The sequence below is a fragment of the Myxocyprinus asiaticus genome, chromosome 47, assembly GCF_019703515.2.
Source record: "Myxocyprinus asiaticus isolate MX2 ecotype Aquarium Trade chromosome 47, UBuf_Myxa_2, whole genome shotgun sequence".
In the NCBI taxonomy this organism is placed as follows: domain Eukaryota; kingdom Metazoa; phylum Chordata; class Actinopteri; order Cypriniformes; family Catostomidae; genus Myxocyprinus; species Myxocyprinus asiaticus.
Window position 1 is genome coordinate 19,920,912 of NC_059390.1, and position 25,399 is coordinate 19,946,310.

At 44.6% G+C, this 25,399-nt stretch overlaps 1 protein-coding gene across 4 annotated transcripts in view; it reads left to right on the forward strand.

Annotated features, from left to right (window-relative positions):
- Nucleotides 1-222: 222 nt before the first annotated feature.
- LOC127436792 (synaptotagmin-1-like) overlaps nucleotides 223-25,399 on the forward strand; it is a 316,083-nt gene continuing 290,906 nt past the window's right edge. For 2 of the 4 annotated variants that reach the window (XM_051691178.1, XM_051691179.1), the window contains exon 1: nucleotides 223-434. The gene's annotated coding sequence lies outside the window, so the exon portion shown is untranslated. The remainder of the gene's footprint in view (nucleotides 435-25,399) is intronic. The other 2 variants (XM_051691177.1, XM_051691182.1) reach the window with 2 other exon arrangements.

The window sequence follows — 25,399 nt, forward strand, 5'->3', positions numbered from 1 at the left end:
GCTACCAGAGCCATCGCCCCTGCTGACTGCATCATCACCCTTGATAGCCAATCACAGCCAAGGACTCTGTGATACTGTGCCACTCTCACTGGAGTGATTCCGAAGGAAATGCCTCGTGACGGCGCATGGTAAAACAGGCAAGAGTCTCTTTCTCGCTCTCTCTTTCCCTCTCTCTAATTCTGGACTAGATGCATGTGCTGTCTGGTTTTTAACAGGGATTGCACATTACCATGCATGCTACTCCCTGCAGGCTCAGCAAAGAATAGCAGCAACATCACCTCTCAGTCTCTCTATCTCTCTCTCTTGCTCTCTCCACCTCTACCAGACAAGACTCCTCCTCTCCATCTCTTTGTGACTCCCTCTCTCTTGCATATGATCTGCTCTTCACTTCCTCCCAGCTAAAGCAGGAGATAACAACAATACCTTACATACAGGTAGGCACTCAATTCCCATTTTTCTATTTTCTTTACTTTTTCTATTTCCTTCTCTGACATGCTGCTAAAGTTGCATGCAGGTGTTGCTGGTTTGTTTAATCTTGGATGGTATTTATAAAGGAGACCCATTCTGGGTCTGAGTAGAATGTGCCATCAGAAATGCCCGCCCCTACAGCATGGCATTTGTTTTCATGCCAACACAGATCTTGGCACCTTTTTCTTCCTCTTTCTGGGGGTGATTTACTGGTTGGATGGTGCCTGCAAGAAAACCATCATCTACTGACATGCTTTGCTGAGATGTGCTTATCCAAATAAAAGGAAAATGGTTCACACATTAGTGGCTAGAGATTGGAGATGTGTAGAGACTGAAGATGTGTTTTCTTATGTTTAGGCTTGTGTGTGGGAGTGTGTGTGCAGGTGGATGGTTGAGGATGGAAGGAAGGGGAGCTATATTCATCCCAGAGAAACTAATCCTGCTGCAGTCCTTCATATCTGATAAAACACTCTCTTCTTCTTTACTCCCTCCACCCTTCATGTGTGATAGTTTTATCTGTGGCTGAGGATAGTGGAGGAAATTATTCCAGAATGGAAGATAATTCCCACACTAAAAGAGGTTCTTTCTTCTCTAGAAACCCTTATTTGTTCGGCTCAGTGAGCATATGTGGGAATCCTGTCAGCGTATATTTGGAAAAGCAGATGGTTTCTCCTTCAACCTAGAGTGACAGGTGAAGAGATTTAGATGTACAGGAAAGTAGGTTTGCCATGCATTGTCCCTCAACATGAATCGCAACAGTGGCTGTTTGCAAGATCATTATCAAACCATACTTGAGCTTCCTTCTCAACACATGCTCTCCCTTTGTTCGTGCCCTCGAATTGAGAATGAATTGCATAACTTCCAATACATGTTGAAATCTCCTATAGCTATTATGTTGTGAAGGACTTGGGCTATTGTGGCTAGCCACACTAACAAATACGTCTGAGCCTGGTCTCGCTTGTAGTCTGTTCCTGCATCTGTCATTACCTCATATTTCTGTTGGGCAGATCAGTGGTTGCTATGCACGCCTAGTGAGAGTGAGGTGCAGGGATTGCTTGGCTGCAGCCACGGGCTTATCCAATTCAGCTGTGCTGATCCTCGACTGGAATACTTTAGTGCTGAGGAGCTATAGTAAAACAGTTGCCAAGCGATACCAGAGGAATAGCTCTCAAAACTAATCAGAACAAACCACAAGATCAAATTAAGGTGCAAGTTCTCCATGGTGCCATTATTGTTATCACAGCTGTGCTTCACAGAATCATACTATATTTTATTAGAATTATTGCTTTGATGGTAAGATATTTTGATAGTTGCATAATTGTGAACTTGAACAAGTCTACAAATAAAGTTGGCTGTGGCTTTATTGTTTAAAAAAAAGAGAGTTCAAGCAAAAATGAAAATTAAGTTGTTTACTACATAGACTACTGTCAGAGTGACATCAAAAACATTATTTTTCCTGAGAGGAATTGTTGTCTTAAGTGGTTCCATTTTCCCAAAGGCTGTTATGTGTAGTATCATCCCACAAGTCATTTTCTTACATTCACAGCAAAACAGTGCATGGATTGTACCTGTTGGAGGATGGCAGATGTTGGCCCAAATATGTCACGCCCCCTGCAGTTGCCAAGGGCAATGTTGTGCATTATCAGCCTTATTAAATATCCATTAATGAGGGGAGATACAAGCTCAGTACTACCAAAAGGTGAAGTTAACAATCCCTTTTATTGTTGTGAATGCTCGGCAGCAAGTTTTTAAAGTCAAAACCTTTGAGATAACAATCAGTTACATGGATTATTTTGTGTCAGCTGCAAATTTGCCTACACAGTTCCTTGACGTGATGAAATTTTAAGGTAGAAGAAAATTTTTTGAGCGTACGAGTTCATATGTGTGTGCTTGTCCACAGAGGCCAAAACGCTGTTGTTGGGAGTAATAGAAGCCAGAAGATAAAAATAGTGTCTCTATTATGATTTGACCTTGGACAGCTGGCTCCATGGCTTTAGATAACTGGGCGAGGGAAGTGTACGGATCACTGACATGGTCTGTGAAAAGTCTGGGGCAGCCAAGATAAATGTGTGCAATAACGGAGCGGTATGTTCTCGTCAGGCACAGACACGATCTCAATGACACTGACTGTGGGTAACTAAGACAAATTTAAAACCAATATTATCCATATTACAAACATGGAAATATTAATTTTGTAGTCATCTATTTTAGTCTTTGTGTAATGGAACTCCTAGCGACAAGGTTAAGCAGTCCAGTCCTGTGCTTTATAGCTGGTGGTTCGCAGGTCTGTTCTAAGAGGGTCATTGACAGCAGGGACAAAAACAATGCTAAATGCAAATGATAAAATGCAAGTAATTAGGTATAGTAGGGTGGATCCTAAAATACAGATATATCTGAAACTGATGCTGTATTGAGAGGATTGATCCTCACATAAAAATATTGATTCTAATGTTTTTCGTTTAGTGTATTTATTTATTTTACCAAGAAAATTAAAGCGTATGATAGTAAGACTTGAAGTGAAAAAGTTAACTGTAAGAGCAAATAGTTGCATACAACAGGAATTATTTCTCCTTCTGCTCATCTTAATGTGCAGAAATGCTGAATGACATAAGCATGATAATGTTCTATAATTGTCATTAATGACTGATAAACCAAAACAGATGTCTGATAATTTGCCATTTTGGCCTATATATGTAAAATGCTGGTTTTTAAATATAATATAGGCTAAAAGTACCATTTTATTCACAGAAATCACACAAAGAAATCAGTTTAATAGAATCATTAGTATTGGTATCAGTGATATTTGCCTTGACAGTATTTGGTATTAGGGATGTTTATGATTAATTTATAATCAATTAATCTTCATTAATAATTTGATCGATTAAGCTTATCGATCATAGATTAATTAAAGGACAAATGCATTCAGTAATCATGCCAGCAGATGTGAAGGCTGTCTATACACTCACCTGCTGCTAGAGGGTGCTTGCGCGCTGCATGATGTCATGACTTCACATAGAAGAAGGTGAAGAGGGCTAAATAATCAGTGGCTAAGTTCGAAATTGCATACTACCATACTACTCATACTATTTACCATATGGCAGAAGTAGTAAGAGTAGTATGGGTAGTATGCCATTGTGAACTCAGCCAGTGTTGGAGCAACATTGTGTTTTCTGCATACACCATGATAGTGTGTTAAAGTACAACATGAACAAGCACAGCTGATCCGCTGCACCGGGTTGCACCAGCTGTGCGTAAGGTCTTACATAAGTTGGGACGTAAAGTTCACACTAAGGGCTTAGTAACTACTAGTTAGTTTGTAACTAAGTCAGTTTTTAATTTGGTTGCACCACCTGTTCTTAAGGCAAGACTTAGCTAGTATGTCATAAGCTCTCCATAAAGTAATGCGTTGTCGGATAATATGACGTTTACCTGTATTGATCTAATAAACAGCCTTCAAATTTGACACAGAAGTGTTAAAAAGCTTAAAAATCTTGTTACGGTTGATGATCAAAGCTTGTTTGTTCACATAACTGTCAGCTGTAAAAATTATCTCCATTAAAATATGATAGCCCATGTAATAAAAGTAGATTTAATAAATAGTATATTTAGTATATTTAAATAACAATATATAGGAAATGGTATCTAAAATAAATAAGGGGTGATAAATAAATATTAATACAACAGGCTGGAAAAATAGACATTTATTCATGTTAATATCCTATATATATTTTTAATGTTTTGAAACTTGACACCAGGTGATGCACCCTGAAAACTGCACTGTTAGAATGGTTTCATACTGAAGAGCCGCTTAAAAGTAAGTTCCCTATCTGTCACGCACTCGACGTTGTGTCGATGTAGTGACACTAGGGGTCACTCTTGGGAGCCCCAAACACCTCTGCTTTTTTGAAAAAAGGCCAGTGAGAATTGGCGAGTGGAATTTGCATGCCACTCCCCCGGACATACAGGTATAAAAGGAGCTGGTATGCAACCACTAATTCAGATTTTCTCTTCGGAGCCGAGCGGTTCTATACATTGAAGCTGAATTCATCCGCGAGCTCATTCACCTCATCTGCTGGATTTTACGGCGCATTTCAGCGGCTTCTCCCCCTCTGCACCTGTGGAGTGCAGAAAACACCCTTGGGTGCTTCGGCAGAACAACAAAAGAGTATATTCTAAAAAAAAAAGAGTATATTTGCATTCTAAAAGAGCGGCACACACGGAATGTCTTTTTAAAGATGCCTTTCCGTTTGTGTGATATTCCTGGTTGCGGTCGTTATCTCTCCGCTTCTGACGGCCACGATCGCTGTCTTACGTGTCTGGGCGCTGCCCACGCTGAGACATCGTTCGTGGATGGGTCTTGTCCTCATTGCGAGAACATGACCATGGCAATGTTGTGGTCGCAGCTTGTATTTGTAAGAAAGCAAGCCACCCCAGTGGCTCTCCGCCTCGGTCCTTCTACCTACGGGTATGAGGCCGTGCCGGTTAGCACTGGGGGTGATTTGGGGACATCAATGGGACCACCTCCGCCGGGTATCCCCCCATGGACCTCCCATTCCCCAGCACGCTCGCTTGCCCCGGTCGGGCGCTCGGACGAGACCGCCGGCTCATCTCACGGCGAGTTCGACCTCTTGTTCGGAGCCCGGGAAGATGACGAGTTACTGAGCGCAGCATCGGAGAGTGGGCTCGTCCAGTTGGACGCAGAGGCTTCGACTGGGCTTCCTCCTTCGGCAATGGTCGCCCAGTCCCAGGCTGACGCGGAAATGATAGCCGGGCGGCCACGAGCGTTGGGCTAGAGTGGAACCCTCCACTCTCCCCTGAACCCTCGCGGCTCGACGATTGGTTCCTGGCCTCGGGGCGCCACCCATGGCCACGCCCCACCCTCGTTCCTTTCTTCCTGGAAGTGCATGAGGAGCTGAAAAGATCGTGGGAGGCACCTTTTACTGCCCGGTCCTGGTCTTTCAGCTCCCCCGCTCTCACTACCCTCGATGGTGGAGCGGCCAGGGGGTATTTGGTGATCCTCCAGGTGGCTAAGGCCCTCGCGGTGCACTTGTATCCGCAGAGCGCCCCCACCTGGCGCGAGCACCCGAAGCTCCCTTCCAGGGCCTGTAGGTTTTCGTCATCCCTGATGGCTAGGGCCTACGGTGCCACTGGACAAGCTGCCTCCATCCTGCACACCATGGCTCTCCTGCAAGTACACCAAGCCAAGGCGCTAAAAGAACTGCACGAGGGTAGTTCTGACCAGGGATTGATGCAGGAACTGCGCTCGGCAACCGACCTCATTCTCCGGGCAACAAAGGTCATGGCACGGTCTCTCGGGCAGGCAATGTCCACCCCGGTGGTCCAGGAGCGCCACCTTTGTCTCAACTTGGTTGAGATGCGAGAGGCTGACACGGCACGGTTCCTTGATGCCCCCATCTCCCAGGTTGGCCTGTTCAGTGACACCGTCGAGGACTTTGCCCAGCAGTTCTCGGCGGTGAAGAAGCAGACGGAGGCCATACAACACATCCACACCCCGTCTGCTCGTCGCCAAGGGCGTCCTCCTGCAGCAACAACACCGGCTCTGCCGCAGCCCGCCCCCATGCCACGACCCCAGCGTGAAGCGGCCCCGGCGTGGAGCCCAATGCAGGAAGCAGACACCACCCGTCTAACGGCCGGCTGCTAAGAACCCGAGGAAGGCTTTGAAGCGCCCCTGAGACTGGCGACCCAGAGGTGAGGAGACCTGCTTCTCTGGAGCTGGTGAGCAGACAACTCCATCCCCTGGTGGAGGCCGGGAAGAGAATCCTTTGTTTCATTTTCTGCCGCATGCCCAAGAGGCTGCGGTACCCAAAAGAGTGGTTTTCTCATTTCCTGGGTCACATGTCCGGTGTGCACGGCCGTCGTCACGACCACCGTCCTCTGTCCCATTTTTTCAGGTATGGCGCTCCAGTGGCGGACCCCCCGCCCCTGTGTGCCTCCCACGAGGCCCCACCCGCCGGTACGTCCGACGTGATCATTCCCTTGGTCCCCCTTGCCCGGAGTTTGGGCGCGTGGCTCGCACTTTCCAACCCGTCGGGATGGCTGACACGGACCGTCCAACTGGGCTTTGCGATTCAGTTCACGAGGTGCCTGCCCAGGTTCAGCGGTGTCCGCTTCGGTGAAGGGCGAGAACGGCACTACCTTGCGTGCGGAGATCACTACCCTTCTGCGCAAGGGCGCGATAGAGCCTGTCCCTCCAACCGAGATGAAGAAAGGGTTCTACAGCCCTTACTTCATCGTACCGAAGAAAGGCGGTGGGTTGCAACCAATCCTGGACCTGCGAGTACTGAACCGGGCTTTGAACCAGAGTTGTGATGTCCCATTAAACACTTGTGACAATTGCGCTTACAGTTTAGAGAATGTTAAGACTGTTTCAAAAAATGAGCCAAAGTGATTGAGAAAAACTGTAAAATACACTGAACTAAGAATATTTTAAGAGGAAAATGCCAATACTTGAATTTCTTACATGTAATAATTTTCATTATATTTAAAGAGAAGGCTACCTGCACATATTATTTGGAGTCCTCCACCTGCGTTTTGCAGTATTAACGCTAACGATTAATCGATTAATTGAATGTTCATTTCCATGACGATCAATTAGGAAAATGTCTGAAAATTGACATCCCTATTCGGTACTGGATCGAAAAAGAAAACAAGTGGTATTGACCATCCCTACAACTAATTACTGTATATAATCATGCATAATTAGGATAGCAAAATAAATATGCTTATCATCTTTTATTATATGGCTCTCTGGAATACTAGATTCTGATAGATGAATGGCGCCATCTAGCGGTCTAATATTTCTCAGTGACATCTGCACATCCAAGTATCAGACCGCTAGTAAGCTAGTAAAAAAAAAATCAACTCAAATCAATGTTTCATGTCCATTTATTTATTTATTTATTTGGCAAGGATAATGAGTTGTCAGATGGTCATTTTCACAAAATCAACAAAACTGGAGGTGGATTTCAGCTGTTCAGCATTTTTTTTTTTTTCTTCTCACATAATTACATAATTTCAACACAAATCAATATTTTATGCCCATGTATTTATTTATTTGCTTAGAAGCCATGTAATGTAAAATGGTAAATGGTATAATGGTAAATGCTAATTCAAAATTTGACTCACTGTTTATTCTATGTGTTAGGCTGGTAAATTACATTACTGCTTTCGGCCAACATAGTTTATGGTAAAATTAATGCATTTAAGTGTTTGATTTTAAGGACACTTATGTTGACATTTTATATGAAAAACTATTTTGATAGTGTGTTTGGTTACCACTTGGTGTCCTATGTAATATCTGACTAGGCTATTAGGGGTTGTAATAATTTATATCCATTAGATTACTTACAATGGAAATTACTTTGAGCATTGTAACCTATCGGTGGTTTCTTTTGGGACCCTCATGAACAGTTAGGCTATAATTCTTCTCCCAGTGACTGAGATGGATAACTAAAAAAACAAAAAAGGCTGTGATTGTACAGGCAAGCAGCAGGGGTCATACATATCACAAGCAGGAAGGCCTCATGGGAAATGCTGTTGAATAAATATCGTTTGATGTATCAGAGCACTGGAGCTCTTTCAAGGTCAGCGGAAGAGAGATGAGTGTACATTTGACAAAGTACTTTGCTTTAAAACAATATACATAAATTCAAAAGGTTCAGCTTTTAAATACTTTAGTGAAATATGTATACAGATGATTTATACACTTTGTAAATGCATTATTATGTGTTGACCTTGCGAAATGAATATGCTATCAAAGCCATAAGTGGGTTTGCCTTTAGATTTCAGGTTTTTAAAGGGAAAGTTCACCCAAAAATTTAAATTGGTGTAATTTACTCACCCTTATATTATATTATATATATATATATATATATATATATATATATATATATATATATATATATATAAAGCCTATGACTTTCTTCCATAAAACACAAGAAGGGGAATTTTGAAGACTTGGTTTTTTTTTTCATACAAGGAAAGTGAATGGAGGCTTTTAGTTACGAACATTCTGCCTTTTTGTGTTTCACAAAAGAAAGTAAGTCATACAGGTTTAAACAAGATCAGGGAGAGTAAATGATGACAGACAGTGAACTATCCTTTTAAGAAAGATTATACGTCAGTGCATTGCACAGTATGCACTATAAATAGAATACAGCATAAGAGTAATGTGGTTCTTACAGTCAAATGCAAGATCCACAATCTACCAATTTAATATATGAACTTGTAAATTCATAATATCCGCCTAAAATGTGATTTCTGATTACAAAATATCAGAAAGCGTACAATGAAAATCAACAATATTGTGGATCTATATAAATGAATTCTGTTCAATCTGTATATATCTACTAAAAAATACAGTAGACGCAATTGCCTTATTAGGGCTGCTCACTGTTCCACATATTGCTAAGCAACGGAGGAGAGGTCCTCAGAGAATGTAGCCAGCCTTCTGACTCCATAGCACAGCCTTGGCACATACGCACATACACACACACAGATGGTGGTGAGCAAAGCTCGTTCCATGGCATTTGCTATACCCCTGTTGCCATGGTGGTTACATATATGTGTAGTTAGCGGAAGTGATGTAATCTCCTCCTCTTTTTCAGTGCACAAGGGTGTAATCAAGTCGTAAAGTCTCACCGTGAGCAGTGAATCACTCCAATACACAATCAAAACCCTTTGCAGCATCTATAGCAATCCAATGCATCTATATTTTCAGACCGATGCTGATAGGCATTCAAGATCTTGCCTTTATCTGGGGATATGGATGCCTTGATCACTGTGGACCTACACTGATAATAGTTGGATTACATGATCAATACTGACTTGATCAAAACAGAGGAAAAGTGTTACATGGCTTTGCAAAAATCCTCCATAAGGTATTGCGTCAGATGTAAGACAAACCTCTACCAAGATTGAAATATTGTTATATGTACAAACAAATGTCTAATTGATATGATCCATTGGTCTCAGATTTTTTAAATACTGATTCCAGACTTCCTATCATATTTGTTTTTGATAGTGGTTTTGATTGAAAAAAATAATAATAATAATAATAATTATATATATATATATATATATATATATATATATATATATATATATATATATATATATATATATATATTTAAAATAAAATAAAAATTGTGGAAAATATTCAGCTACTGTTAATATTTGAATATTAATATTACATTATTACTTCTTCCTGTTTTCAAAGATACTTCATACAGTGTAGAGGGCTTTATGCTGAAAATATGGAGAAAAATAAAACTTCTTTTTGAATTTTTTTTTTTTTTTTTTTACCCCATTGACATTTTTTTTTTCTTGTTATAAACATAAATGTTAAAATAGATGACAGCCAGAAATTTAAGAAGAGCTTTAGAAATTATCTTTCTACATGGCTCGTCTCACTTCTGTTTCAGCCACAACATTTCAGCATGAATGCACTCAAGCGACAATGAAGAATAATTGAAAGCTTTCGCAGGAGTCACAGCTAATAAGCATCAGCATTTAATTTGGGTGAAAACGAAGCCGTGAGTCATCAATTTGTCTTTCAGGTGACATTTCTCAGAAATAAGAGGGGAAATCCACAAATCATAATGCATCATAAATCTCTAATGCCATGCGCTGCCGTGTTTTATTGCATTTAATGTACAAATATATCTCAGCATCTTACTACTTTCTAGCCTAAGATTTTTCAGGGCTAGGTGTGAGGGAAGATTGGGGGGTGTGGTTGTATGATGAAAAATGTTTCCTTTCTCCCCTGAGAAAGTTCTCTTAGAAAATTGCCTACCCCACAACATTTTCAGATCCCGGTGTTCTCGCACCAAGATGACATCCTTCAGGCAGAAACTGATTTCAGTACTCTGTATGTCACACGTCAAACGTTATTACAGATAAACCATGGCTGTATAGATGCCTCAGTCATGCACTGCAGTACCTCACCGCCCCCTACTCCCACACCACTGCTTGAAGGTGTGTGTCAGGGGGGATTAATTATTACTAAAAGGCAGAGTCTGCCACAGAGGTGGGCTGGAGGACATTTTGAATGTTTTATTAATCCAATAAGGGAGGAAAGAAGAAAGCAAAAAAAAAAAAAAAAAAAAAATGGTATTGTGCTGCGGTTTGCTCCTCAATTAAAAGCTGCTCAAAAACTGTGTATGTGTGTGTGTGTGTGTGGGGGGGGGGGGTTACAGTATCCCAGGATGCACCAGGAAGCCGTGCACTGTTTTTGTATATCAAGGAGAGACTCAAACAAATGGAATTGGATAGATGATTTTTTTGATGAAATGAAATGTCCCCTGAATAGTGCTATAAGTTAGTTACAGTTTTTCTCGATTAATTTTACACATTTCTACAAACTCAGGTCACTGCTCTCAAAACAATTAACAAAGCCATCTGAACACTTTGTAATTGCCCTAAACAGATTGCACATTTTTCTTGATTTTTGTCATTTTCTCAAAACACTACACAAAAATTTCTCAGATCCAAGATTCATGCTTTCAAAACAGTTAAAACAGTCAACTAAATTAAAGTCAAATTCTCAAACGCACATGTCAGGTTGTAAAATCCCGTCCTACTGATATTTGCTGTGCTAGTAATGCACATGGCAAAGAAAATGCAATTTACTAAATTTTTCACACAACTATCATGACTTAGCAATCTAAATTCAGAGCAAACAAACAATGAGGAAGATGAAATGGAAGAACAAGACGAAGAGGTGAAAACTGAGAAGAGGTAGAGTGGGTAGAGGAAATAGGAGGACGAACTGATGAGAAAAGGGAAATGTTTTCTCAACTCTTTCAGGGGTGAGCATTGAAAGAGTTGAGGAAAGACCAAATGGAGATGGTGTAATGATGGTGAGCAGAGAGAAAGAGGACAACAGGGTGGAAGAATAGAGTAAAGAAGACAGAAGAGGCTCAAATGAATTGAGAGTCCCTCTAATTTATCATGTTATTAATCACGGTCTCTCTGAGACACACAAAGAGTTCAGTCAAATGTGAGCAGGTCTACAATGACTTCAATCTCAACAAAAAAAAAAAAAAAAAAAAAAAAAAGAGGGAGGAATGGCATTGGTCTGCATGCCACAATCAATGTCCACAGTTACCATTTGTGATTACAGTGATGTCTTAGCTTCATACAATCTACTGTAGCAAGACTGCTATTTTTTATTTACAGTATTTATATTCCACAGTAAACTTCCTTACCCTCTTTCTAGAGGTAGAGCAGGAACAACTAAAATTTAGATACATTTTACAAAAACAGGTGGAAAAGGTCTTTATTTTGGATTTTTATGATAAATGTGTTATTTCAATAGTAGAGTTGTGTGTCTATAGCTGAAAATGTTATGAATTCAAAAGAGAACACATCTATAGTTTTGATGTAATATTTCATTTTTATAAATGCATTATAAGAAAAGAATATAGTGCTTCATTATGCCATGAAATTGAATTGTTCTGCAAAATTGAGTGTCTGTTTCATCTGCTGTGTGAATTGTTTTGAGAGCATTGTGGACAAATGTATAAAATCGATTCAGAAAATATGTACAACGAGCCAAGTAAAAATCATTTTGCAAAAATGTATTTATAGTAACATGATTCTATGAGATCCGGTTGACCATCCACCCCAGTCTCAGTGTGTATTGCCTTCGAGTATTGCTGACTCTGCAAATAGATATACTGTACATAAGATCCACATCCCTTTAGCGAACTGCGTGAAGCAAATAACTCTGCGTGTATAACGCGCCCTCCTTAACAGTAATTAACAACATGATTCACAGAAACGCGTGTGTGGGTGTGTGTGATCGAAGAAGCCGTAGTGCAGTTTCCCTTTAGTGCGGACTAGTTATTGCATTTGCTCTTATATTGAACTGAACCCAAGGTCTTTTATTAAGAGTGGTGAATCCACCCTACCAGCTCCACTGAGCCTGACTGAAATAGAACTTGATGGAGAGAGAGAACAATAGATCTGATATATATTTTTCCACTTTAATCTTAAAGTTTGATCTTCAATAGTTTTTTTATTATAGCTGGACTACGGTGCACACACTGGCCGGCTTGTTCCAAATACCTGTCGTGATCTTCCTCTCATGCAACATCCTTGCTGTCGCTATGGCGACCAAGTCACTTGCCTGCTGTAGCTCGTCTCCATGAAAATGTACCATGCTGTGGGGCTGTGCAAGTCGTCCACACTTAAAATTCTGGAAAATTCTATCATTTACTCACTGTCATGTCACTCTAACCTCAACTTTCTTCTGTGGAACACAAAAGGTGAATTTAAATTTAAAGAATATACTGGTCACTCTTTTTCAAGTAATGAAAATAGATGGGAGCTGGATTTGTCAAGCTTGTCTCCAAAAAAAAAAAAAAAAAAAAAGCACCTTCTGAATAACGAATTTGAGTCAGTTCCACACAAAAAATAAAAGAGTGGCAAGGATATTCCTCTAGTTCCTCTAGAACTGAGTGATATTTTCCTCACCAGCAAGCCTGGTTGCAGTCATCCTTTCTTTTTAATCTTCTGTCTCAAAACACAACTCCCTGTTTTAGCTTCCCGTGGTCAGATGTGTGGTCAAGGCAGTGCTCTTTTGACAGAAAACTAAATTGTTTGCAAGCAAGGCGCAACAAAATTGCTGGAATAATAATACGGCACAACAGGCCTGCGGCATAGCTCTGGCCGTGAAAAAGTCACATCAACTGGCCTCATGTTTTGCTTCTCTCGTTTTTCTCTTTCTCTTTGTTTATCTGTTGCTTGTTTAAGCACCTGACAAATTTGGGGCTCCCCTGAAGGACGCGACGGTTGACGCACTCACAGTACTGTCTACACACGCTGTGCTGCACCGAGACTAAAATGAGGCTTCCCCCTAAAACATGTCCACCCAGCCCCATGTAAAAACACTCATTATCCACTCGCCTAACGGGCTGCTCGCTCCAGCAGGGAGCCAGGCCAGTACTATTATTGGCTAATGTAATAGTTTATAAAAGAGAGGCAGGCAGAAAGATTATCTAATGAACATAATGCAAGACTGTAAGAGAATAATGGCATGCTGAACTCTGTGCTACCCATCCATGATTGATTCACACTGGACAATCTTAAATGAATATCTATTTGGTTTACAACAATGAACATTTTTTAAATTAACAACCATGATGGTGAGAGCGAAGCTTGTTGCATAATGGTGAAACAAATTTTTTAATGCCTTGTCTCTGTAATCTCATAAGCTAGGAATTTGAAGAAATTCTGAAATATGTCCAACTGCAATTCATAACACAATGCAAAATTGTGTTGCATTCTCAGCATTGCTGCAAGGGGTGCAACAGCAAATATCAGTCTGAACAGTACTGTAATGGTGGAACAACAGTTTGAAGAGAAAATTGCTGAGCGATTAAGTTAAAGCCAATATATTTATTTCAACTTACCTGAATAATAACTCTATCGCCCCCTTAAGTACTGAAATTTGTTACCGCCACAGTAATGCAAGAATGCATGTTAAGTATATTCAGCCGGACTGTGCATTGGCAATGTGTTGGCCAAGTGCTCATGTCTCTGTTCGCGTACTCGTGTGAAGTACATTTCTGGCCTTATGCACTTACTGTACAATTACAGTACTGTACATTACTGTGTAATTACAAGTGTAAAGTTGCCTTAATTGTCTTTTTGTGGTGGGACTACTTTTCTAGGTGAAAGAACTTTACTTATTTATCAGTGACGTCAGTCCTTTGGGTAGAGTTTGCTCCATGTAAACAGTGCTTCATGGACAGATACTGTCTGTAGTATGTGTCTCTCCTTAGTATTTCAAGTGAAAGTAACCAGGTTTAGTTATTTAGCTAGTCATGACATGAGTTGAAAGATTGCCATGATGGAATCACTTACCAACACTTACTGTGCAAAGTTACAGTATATCCAGCCTCATGCTAACACACGTAATGCATACATTAAGTGTTATGGAAATACTTTAGAAACATATTGCATATGTTTAGTGCTAATATGTGGATTAGCAAGCTCGGCTGCAAGGGATATCATACGTACGTAATCATAAGATGAAAAATACTAAGTAAAGCAGTAGCGGTCAGCTGAAGACAGATCAGTGAGTTAAAACAGTCTAGATGAGATAAAACAGAAATAACTCGAGTAAAGTGGTGACATAGGTCATACTTCCTCTGATTGTGATGCATGAAAAACATCATGGTTACTTTTGTAACCTCCGTTCCCTGATGGAGGGAACAAGACGTTGTGTCAATGTAATGACACTAGGGGTCACTCTTGGGAGCCCCAAACACCTCTGCTTTTTTGAAAAAAGGTCAATGAGAATTGGCGAGTGGAATTTGCATGCCACTCCCCCGGACATACTGGTATAAAAGGAGCTGGTATGCAACCACTCATTCAGGTTTTGTGCTGAGGAGCCGAGACCAGGTTCCGGCCATTTCAGCAGGTAGTTCAGCGTTGTGGCAAGAGGGACACAAAGTCTCATTCCCTCCATCAGGGAATGGAGGTTACAAATGTAACCATGACATTCCCTATCTGTCACTCACTCGACGTTGTGTCGATGTAGTGACACTAGGGGTCCCTATACAAATGCCACAACTATCTGAACTGTATTACGTGTACTGACAGTGTGTGAAGGGCAGACCGCTGTGTGCCTCGTAGCCAGCGCACTAGGCTGTCACGTATCCTCCCCATCGCTCTTATGAGCGTCGAACGGTCCATCATGAACAAGTCGACTGCCCAACTATAGGGACAGGCTAGCCCAGCCGAGGCCTCTTTCCCTCACTTTTCTCCCCAAAAAGAGTGGAACTGGTTAACTGACTGGGAGCCATAAGTGTCTACGTCGGGGGGGTGTCCCTCCCAAGGGGAAGACACCGCGGAGACCACACCCCGCCCAAAAAGAGGGGGGGGTATTTTGAGTGGAATACGTCACATGGTCTTACCGAGTCTTGTCGGAAGAATGTCATGTGGAGAGGTGCCATTGTAGGTCCTACCCGAAGAGGGAGGAGTTCCTACAGAGCATGGCAACCGGGGACAGAGGGGCCTCTGCCCAAGGAAGACGCAGTTTTCTGACAGGGAAACGATCTTCGGGGAACCAGCACATGTGGAGCACCTACCTCAGTACAGGGGCTCATTAGTGCACGTACTGGGCCAGTCAGCGAGTTTCTCCGCAAACTCAACTGCCAGAGGGCTAAGGAGGAAACTCATCCAGGGATCACAGTCTGTGAACACGACTGGGAGTCAAGAGCACATGTTTTCACTTCAAGGGAGGGGAAAGGCGCTATGCGCAAGCGGTAAACCTGGCCAGCTGTCCCAGAACTTTCCTGCTCGTGCCTGCCAATACACGGGATGAGACCGGCTCAACCTGGAGATTGTAGAACCTCGCAAAGGTGTTGGGTGTTGCCCAGCCCGCTGCTCTGCAAATGTCTGCCAAAGAGGTGCCACTGGCCAGGGCCCAGGAGGCCTCCATACTCCTGGTAGAGTGGGCTCGTAACCCCGCAGGGGCGCATCAGGGGCCTGATATGCCATTGTGATGGCGTCAATGACCCAGTGGGCAATCCTCTGTTTGGAGACAGCGCTTCCTTTCCGCTGTCCACCAAAGCAGACAAAGAGCTGCTCGGAGCTTCTAAGGCTCTGCGTGCGATCCAAATAGATGTATAAAGCTCGCACAAAACAGCAATGCCAAGGCTGGGTCTGCCTACTCCTGGGGCAGCACTTACAGGTTCACCACCTGATCCCTAAAAGGGGTCGTGGGAACCTTGGGCACATAGCCCGGTCGGGGTCTCAGGATCACGTGAGAGTAACCCGGACCGAACTCCAGGCATGATTCGCTGACAGAGAACGCCTGCAGGTCCCCTACCCTTTTGATGGAAGTGAGCGCAGTCAGGAAGGCAGTCTTCAAAGATAGTGCCTAAAGCTCAGCTGACTCCAAGGGCTCAAAGTGAGTTCCCTGTAGTCCTCGAAGGACTACAAAGAGGTCCCACGAGGGGTCGAGGTGCAGTCTGGAGGGATTCAACCTCCTAGTGCCTCTCAGGAATCTGATGATCAAGTTGTGCTTCCCCAAGTACTTACCATCTACTGCATTGTGATGAGCCGAAATAGCGGCTACATACACCTTCAAGGTGGAGGAGGACAGCCGCCCCTCCAGCCTCTCCTGCAGGAAGGAAAGCACCGATCCGACTGCGCATCTCTGGGGGTCTTCGTTGGGAAGAACATCACTTAGTGAACAGATGCCACTTCAAGGCATACAGGCGCCTCGTAGAGGGAGCCCTAGCCTGAGTGATCGTGTCTACCACCACGGGTGGTAGGCCACTTAGGTCTTCCGCATCCTGTCCAGGGGCCAGACGTGGAGATTCCAGAGGTCTGGTTGCGGGTGCCAGATGGTGCCCCGTCCCTGAGAAAGAAGGTCCTTCCTCAGGAGAATTCATCGGGGGGGGGTGGCGAAAACCACGTCTGGGTGGGCCAGTTGGTTGATACTTGGATGACCTGCTCCTCGTCCTCCCTGACCTTGCACAGGGTCTGTGCAAGTAGGCTCACTGGGGGAAATGCATATTTGCATAGTCCAGGGGGCCAGCTGTGTGCCAGTGCATCTATACTGAGGGGTGCCTCGGTCAGGGCGTACCAAAGCGGGCAGTGGAAGGATTCCCGGGAAGCAAACAGGTCTACCTGTGCTCGACTGAATCGACTCCAATTCAGCTGTACCAGCTGAGGGTGGAGTCTCCACTCTCCCCTGAGGGTAACCAGAAGTGACAGGACATCCGCTGCGGTGTTGATGTCGCCCAGGATGTGAGTGGCTCATAGCGACTTGAGGCACTGTTGACTCCAGAGGAGGAGATGGCGGGCGAGTTGTGACATGCAACACTACTGTCACTGTGTTGTCCGTCTGGACCAACATATGCTTGCCCTGGATCAATGGCCGGAACCTCCGCAGGGCGAGCAGTACTGCCAACAACTCTAGGCAGTTGATGTGCCAACGCAGCCGCGGGCCAATCCAGGAGCCGGCGGCTGTGTGCCCATTGCATCTGGTGCCCCAGCCCATCTTGGAGGCATCTGTAGTAACCACGACCCGCCTGGAGACCTGCTGTAGGGGAACCCCTGCCCGTAAAATTTGCAAGGTCGGTCCAAGGGCTGAAGAAGTGGCAACAGATCGGCGTGATGGTCATGCGATGTGTCCCGCGGCGCCATGCCCATCTCGGGACTGGAGTCTGAAGCCAGTGCTGAACTGGAGTCTGAAGCCAGTGCTGAAGCGGTCTCATATGCAACAACCCGAGCGGTGTGGCCGCCGCTGAGAATGCCATATGCCCCAGGAGCCTCTGAAAAAGTTTCAGTGGAACCGCTCTCCTCCATCTGAATGCCTTCAGACGGTTCAGCACCGATTGCACGCTCTTGTTCGTGAGGCGCACTGTCATCGAGACTGAGTCCAAATCCAAACTGAGAAAAGAGATGCTCTGAACCGGGGAGAGCTTGCTCTTTTCCCAGTTGACCCGAAGCCCCAGTCGGCTGAGGTGCCACAGCATGAGGTCCCTGTGTGCATACAGCAACTCTCTAGAGTGAGCTAAGATTAGCCAGTCGTCGAGATAGTTGAGGATGCGGACGCCTACTTCCCTTAGCGGGGCAAGGGCTGCCTCTACAACCTTCGTGAAGACAAGGACAGGCCAAAGTGGCCTTCGAACGCAAACCGCAGGAAGGGTCTGTGTCAAGGTAAGACCAGACGTGGCAGTATGCGTCCTTCAGGTCTACCGCCATGAACCAATCTTGATGTCGGACACTCGTTAGAGTGCATTTTTGCGTCATCATCTTGGATGGGAGCCTGTGCAAAGCCCGGTTCAGTACTCGCAGGTCCAGGATTGGTCGCAACCCACTGCTTTTCTTCAGTACGATGAAGTAAGGGCTGTAGAACCCTTTCTTCATCTCGGCTGGGGTGACAGGCTCTATCGCGCCCTTGCGCAGAAGGGTAGCGATCTTCGCACGCAAGGTAGTGGCGTTCTCGCCCTTCACCTAGGTGAAGCGGACACTGCTGAACGAGAAGTCGAACTCATGCTGAGACGAGCCGGCGGTCTCGTGCGAGAGCCCGATCGGGGCAAGTGAGCGTGCTGGGGAATGGGAGGTCCGTGGGGGATACCGTAGGGGTGGTCCCATTGATGTCCTCAAATTGCCCCCAGTGCTAACCGACGCGGCCTCAAACCCATAGGTAGAAGGACCTGTGCGGGGAGCCGCTGTGGTGGCTTGCTTTCTTACGAAAGCAAGCCGCGACCGCAACATTGCCATGGTCATGTTCTCGCAATGAGGACATGACTCATCCACGAACGATGTCTCCACGTGGGCAGTTCCCAGACTCATAAGACAGCGATCGTGGCCGTCAGAAGCGGAGAGATAACGACTGCAACCATGAATAACACACAAACGGAAAGTCATCTTTAAAAAGACGTTCCGTGTGTGCCGCTCCTTTTGTGAATGAAAATATACTCTTTTAGATTATACTCTCTTATTTTCGCTCTGCTGAAGTGCCCAGGGGCGTTCTCTGCACTCCACGGGTGCAGAGGGGGAGAAGCCGCTGAAATGCGCCGTAAAATCCAGCAGCTTTGAGGTGCATCTTTGGAGGGAATTGAACTCATTGCACTGAATACAACCGCTCGGCTCCGAAGAGACAATCTGAATGAGTGGTTGCATACCAGCTCCTTTTATACCCGTATGTCCGGGGGAGTGGCATGCAAATTAAATTTGCCAATTCTCATTGGCCTTTTTTCATAAAAGCAGAGGTGTTTGGGGCTCCCAAGAGTGACCCCTAGTGTCACTACATCGACACAACGTTGAGTGAGTGACAGATAGGGAACAGAAGGATCAAACATTCAAGTACAATGTTACCAATAAAAGCCAGTTGGTTGTTCAGGACAGCTCTCTGGCTTTCTATATACAAGGGAGGCAACAACTGTGTGACCAGAGCTGAAGAGAGATGGTGTCATTCTCAAGGCCACTTATCTGAAAGACAATCAAAGCTTTACAGGAGACCTATATGAATCCTCCCTAAAGTTTTTTGTCTTCTTCAGTCAGTCAAGACTACACAGTTCACATGCCATAGAAATAAGAGAAAGCCAATCACAGATAAATACGGATCCCCCCCCCCCCCCAAAGAGATATGTGTTTGTTATACTTCCTGGATTGATGCATCATCAGATACCTGAGGGAGCATCAGAGCCAAAATGAAAGCAGATAGTCTTGCAATTTTCCTTCCTTCAGCCAAGTTTATTGAAGCAAATGGCAAGAAAATTGAAATTGTAAGAGAAAGGTTGATAGAGACAGCGAGAAAAAGAGCAAATGAGAGGTTGGGCTGCGATCTCAGCAGGACTGAATGCTTTCTGTCCCAGCATGCACACAAAGCGATGCACAGTGTCTTTTCCCCTCTCTCGAAAGATTGGACACAACAGTACCCTCTCACACTTTACTTTGATGGTTTTTATCACCCTTTCTGTCCTGTCCAACATTCCCATGTATTTCTTGATGGAAACAATATAACATATTTCATTCTGGTAACCTTAAAGGAATTTTTCAGGATAAAGTAAAGCTCAGTCTACATCATTTGTGGCATAATGTTGATTACCACAAAAAAAAAAAAAAAAAAAAACAGTTTAGACTCTGCCCGCTTAATCTAAAAAAGCTAAAATTGTGGTGACAGTGAGGCACTTACAATGAAAGTGAATGGGATGGGAGTAGGAAAGTGTCCATAATCATTAAAATATACACAGTTTCAAAGTATCCACAAGATGCAAGCATACATATGTGTTAAAATGATTTTAGTGCGATAACATTTTGAACTAACTTTATCTGTGTAAAGTCATTTCCAATATTACAACTTAATTGTCATGATGACGAAACACTGGAAAACCCTGTAATCTGGTAAATGCTGTAATGCTGGAACATCCATGATTTTATCATAGTAAAATCATGTTAACACTTATAATGTTTAGGTATTGATGCTGTAGTCTTGAAACAAGTGTGCATTTTAAAATATTTTAACTGGCCCCATTCACTTCCAGAGTAAGTGCCTTACTCTAACTGTGATTATTGTTTTTGTGTTTTTTATTTTTAAATAAATGAGGGACAAGTTGAAATTTGTTTTTGTGGTAATCAACATTATGTCATAAATGCTGTTGATTGAGCTTTTATTGAACCTAGATCATTTCTTTAATTACATATGCAGATTAGACAGGCATGTACTTGACATTTGAGTTATGGTTGCGCTGAACCTAATGAGGAAGCAGTCATTTAAACACATTTAATTACACATGCATGCATCTTAAACCTGTGATCATTAATGACAATTACATTCGACATATATTCAATTAATACATGTATTGCAGCCAGAAATACAGCTCTGTGGATGCAATGATGACCATTGATCTAACAGATGTTTTTTTTTCCTTTTTTTTTTCTTTCATGTAATCCACAGGAGGGGTGTTGAATTGGATAAAACTGACAGTTTTGTCTTTGTCAGTAATGGAGAAAGTTGTGCACAGGACTTGACAATGGGGAGAAAAATTAGGATGATGCTGGGAGATTTGTCAGAAAGAATGGGGTACGCGGGTGTTAACCTTAGTGTTGTAATTGATAGGGTTACAATAACAAGCTCCTCTTAAACTTTCTCGAAGAACTCCATTAACACGAGGTGCGCATTCATCATGCCAGTCAGGATTGTCAATGCACAGTAAGCTAAAGCTCATGAGAAATATTGCCTGTCATTGTCCCAGTGCTTGTTCATTTAACTTTATACTGTGCAGTTTTCATTTTTTATTTGTGCTGCCGTTCTTGGCAAATGTTGTCAACCTCTGAGAAACAGATGAGACCAAGATCGATCAGCTACGGCATAAAGGATGATAGATCGACAGTCCAACAGACATGATTATACTATTTCAATTCTCTAACTCAGACTTGCTTGGCAGAGGGACCAGTTATCAGAATAAGGAGAGCTAATGGGTGTGTTTAAGAGGGAGAGAGACTGCTGTAAACATCCATGATTAAGATGGGGCAAGACAGATGTGCAGGACATGCTGTACCTTGGTCTCCAGCAATGAGCACCATGTTAAAGAGTCGCTCGTGTTTGAAGCAGGAATTTCAATCTGTTTCCATCTTTGTCAAGGCCAGCTTCGTTGTCAGAAAGGCCCACCACTGTGAGTCCCAGGCCCTCAGGGGCCACTCACAGATTACCAGACACTCTATGCCTGTGCACACACATGTCCATGCAGGTCCAGGGAGGTCCATGCAGTACAGGCAAATCTATAGGGATGCACTGAAGATTTACAAAAGCAAAGGTGACCTCTGTTTAATGTCTTGACTCAAACACTTAACAATATGGCCAAAATTATGTAGACACCCAAACACCACACCCATATGTGCTTGTTTAACATTTATATTTAAAACCTTGGGCTTTAATAGGGAGTTAGTCCTCCCTTTGCTGCTATAACAGCCTCTACTCTTCTGGCAAGGCTTTTGACTAGATGTTGGAACATAGCTGTGGGGATTTGGTTTTATTCAGACATAACAGCAAGGAGGCATGATATTTGGTGATAGGTACTGGCTCACAATTGGCATTCCAGTTCATCCAAAAAGTGTTCAATTAGTTTCAGGTCAGGATTTGTTCAGGTCAGTGAAGTTCTTCCACACCAGGCACAGTAAATAATTTCCTTATGGACCTCACTTTGTAGTAAATAGGGACATTGCCATATTGGAACAGAAAAGGGTCTTCACCAAACTGTTGCCACAAATAGGCCTGTTAATTAGAAGGGGTGTCAACAATCTCTTGGCCATGTAATATATTTGAGGACATTGGCACAATGCGATTTATACAAGTAGAACACGTTCCTGGATCAATATCCTTTGTTGGTCCTAAAATAACATTCATATCAAACAATCTTAGCCCTAACCCTGCCCCTTACCCTAAATCTTGCACCCAAAGTAGAGGGCACTGATTGATTGATTGAATTATTGATTGATTGATTGATTGATTGATAGGAAGGATGTTCCTGGACCAACAAATGATACTAATCCAGGAACTTGTCCTACTTTTGTAAATTGCATAAAGCTGGTAAAAAGCAAGCATTCATTCTCATCAATCCCCATTCAGCAGGGCTCCAGGCTAAAAAAAAATGACTTAGAAGCCACTGGCTCCTAAACTGAAACATTAAGGAGCCACATGGCTGTTTTAGTAGCCAAATCACAGAACTGCTCGATTTAGATTGCCGTTCAGAAACAATATATAAAGTTGAAGAAAAGTAAGAGAGCTAATAACCCATTAATCAGAGGTTTAATAAACAGTATGTATAGTTGAGAAAATAAGTTTGTAGTCACTTTTGTCTCATAAATGTTCACATCCCATTCATAATGCTCTTCAGAATATATTTTGCAGATATTTACATAAAGCATAGTATGCATATAGTAGTAGATGACTTCTTGAGCATCAATGAATGTTTGCACCTTGTGTAATAGTTGTGTACAACTATTCAGGCCAAGGCATTGAAAGAACTGCACGTGGGTAGTCCTGATCCCGATGTGATGCAGGAGCTGCGCTCAATCTGGTCGAGATGAGACAGCATCAGCAAGTGTCCAGGCACGTCGTGGTCACGACAGATGCCTCCAAGTTAGGCTGGGGCACCATGTGCAACGGGCACACAGCCGCTGGCTCCTGGCCAGGACCACGGCTGTGTTGGCACATCAGCTGCCTCAAGTTGCTGACTGTACTACTCACCCTGCGGAGGCTACTGCCATTGATCCGGGGCAAGCACGTGTTGGTCCGGACGGACAACACAGCAATGGTAGTGTATATAAATCGCCAAGGCGGCTTACGTTCTCATCGCATGTCGCAACTCGCCCGCCATCTCCTCCTCTGGAGTCAGCAATGACTGAGGTCGCTGTGGGCCACTCACATCCTGGGCAGCCTCAATGCCACAGCGGACATGATGTCGTGGCAGGCGACGCTCAGCGGAGAGTGGAGACTCCACCCCCAGGTGGTCCAGCTGATTTGGAGTTGAGTTGGCAAAGCACAGGTGGACCTGTTTGCTTCACGGGAATCCTCCCACTGCCCGCTCTGGTATTCCCTGACGGGAGCCCCCCTCGGGAAAGATGCGCTGGCACATAGCTGGCCCCGGGGGCTGTGCAAATATGCGTTCCCCCAAGTGAGCCTACTTGCACAGACCCTGTGCAAGGTCAGGGAGGATGAGGAACAAGTCACCCTCGTGGCCCCATTCTGGCCCACCCAGACTTGGTTCTTAGACCTCACGCTCCTCGCGACAGCACCTCCCTGGCAAATTCCCCTGAGGGAGGACCTCCTCTCTCAGGGATGGGGCATCATCTGGCACCCACGCCCAGACCTCTGGAACCTCCACGTCTGGCCCTTGGACGGGATGCAGAAGACCTAAGTGGCCTGCCACCGGCAGTGGTAGACACGATCACTCAGGCGAGTTGGTGTTCTTCGCGAGGTGAAGACCCCCAGAGATGTGCAGTCGGGTCAGTGCTTTCCTTCCTGCAGGAGAGGCTGGAGGGGTGGCTGTCCCCCTCCACCTTGAAGGTGTATGTGGCCGCCATAGCGGCACACCACGACGCAGTGGAAGGTAAGTCCCTAGAGAAGCACGACCTGATCATCAGGTTCCTCAGAGGCGCCCGGAGGCTGAATCCTCCTAAGCCACGCCTCTTCCCCTCATGGGATCTCTCCGTGGTCCTCCTGGGCTTTCGGAGAGCCCCGTTTGAGCCTCTAGAGTCAGTCGAGCTGAAAGCCCTCTCCTTGAAGATGGTGCTCCTGACTGCGCTCACCTCCATCAAGAGGGTTGGGGACCTGCAGGCGTTCTCTGTCAGCGATACTTGCCTGGAGTTCGGTCCGGTAGACTCTCACGTGATCCTGAGACCCCGACCGGCTATGTGCCCAAGGTTCCCACAACCCCCTTCAGGGATCAGGTGGTGAGCCTGCAAGCACTGCCCTGGGAGGAGGCAGACTCAGCCCTGTCATTGCTGTGTCCAGTGCGTGCTTTGCGCATCTACTTGGATCGCACGCAGAGCTTTAGACGCTCTGAGCAGCTCCTTGTCTGCTTCGGCGGACAGCGGAAAGGGAACGCTGTCTCCAAACAGAGGCTTGCCCACTGGATCGTGGATGCCATCGCTCTGGCATACCAGTCCCAGGTCGTGCCCACCCCGTTAGGAATACGAGCACACTCTACAAGGAGTGTGGCATCCTCCTGGGCATTGGCCAATGGCACCTCTCTAGCAGACATCTGCAGAGCAGTGGGCTCGGCAACACCCAATACCTTTGCAAGATTTTACAATCTCCGGGTTGAGCCGGTTACGTCTCGTGTATTGTCAGGTATGAACAGGCAAGTTTGGGAATACAGAACAGTTGGCCGGGCATATCGTTTGTGTATAGCGCCTTTCCCCTCCGTGAGGAGAAGACGTGTGCTCTTCTCCCATGCGAGTTCACGAACCCGTGAACCCTGGATGTCCTTCCTCCCTAGGACCCAGTACATGTGCTAATATGCCCTTTACTATGATAGGTGTTCCACAGGTGCCGGTTACTCCAGTAACCCACTGTGATGTATTTTCCACGGTACGGTTTCTCTGTCAGCAGACCCTTGGCAGAGCTCTCTCTGCCCCTTGTCGCTGTGTTTGTAGAGCTCCTCCCCTTCGAGGCAGGACCTACCACTGCACCTCTTCCATGTGTGGCTGGTGAGCCCACGTGACGTGTTGCCACACTTCAGGCAGGATGTGGTCTCCGCGGGGTCTTTTCCCCCTGAAAGAACAGGAAAGGAAAAGAACACCTTCCCCGGCGCGAATAATAGCGTTAGGTGGCCCCAGCCGAATCTAAAACTCTGTGGAGAGAAAACATAGAGAGAAAAGGCCGTGGCTGGTGCGGCCTGCTCCCATGCTAGTTACGTCGCTTCCCCCCCTCAGG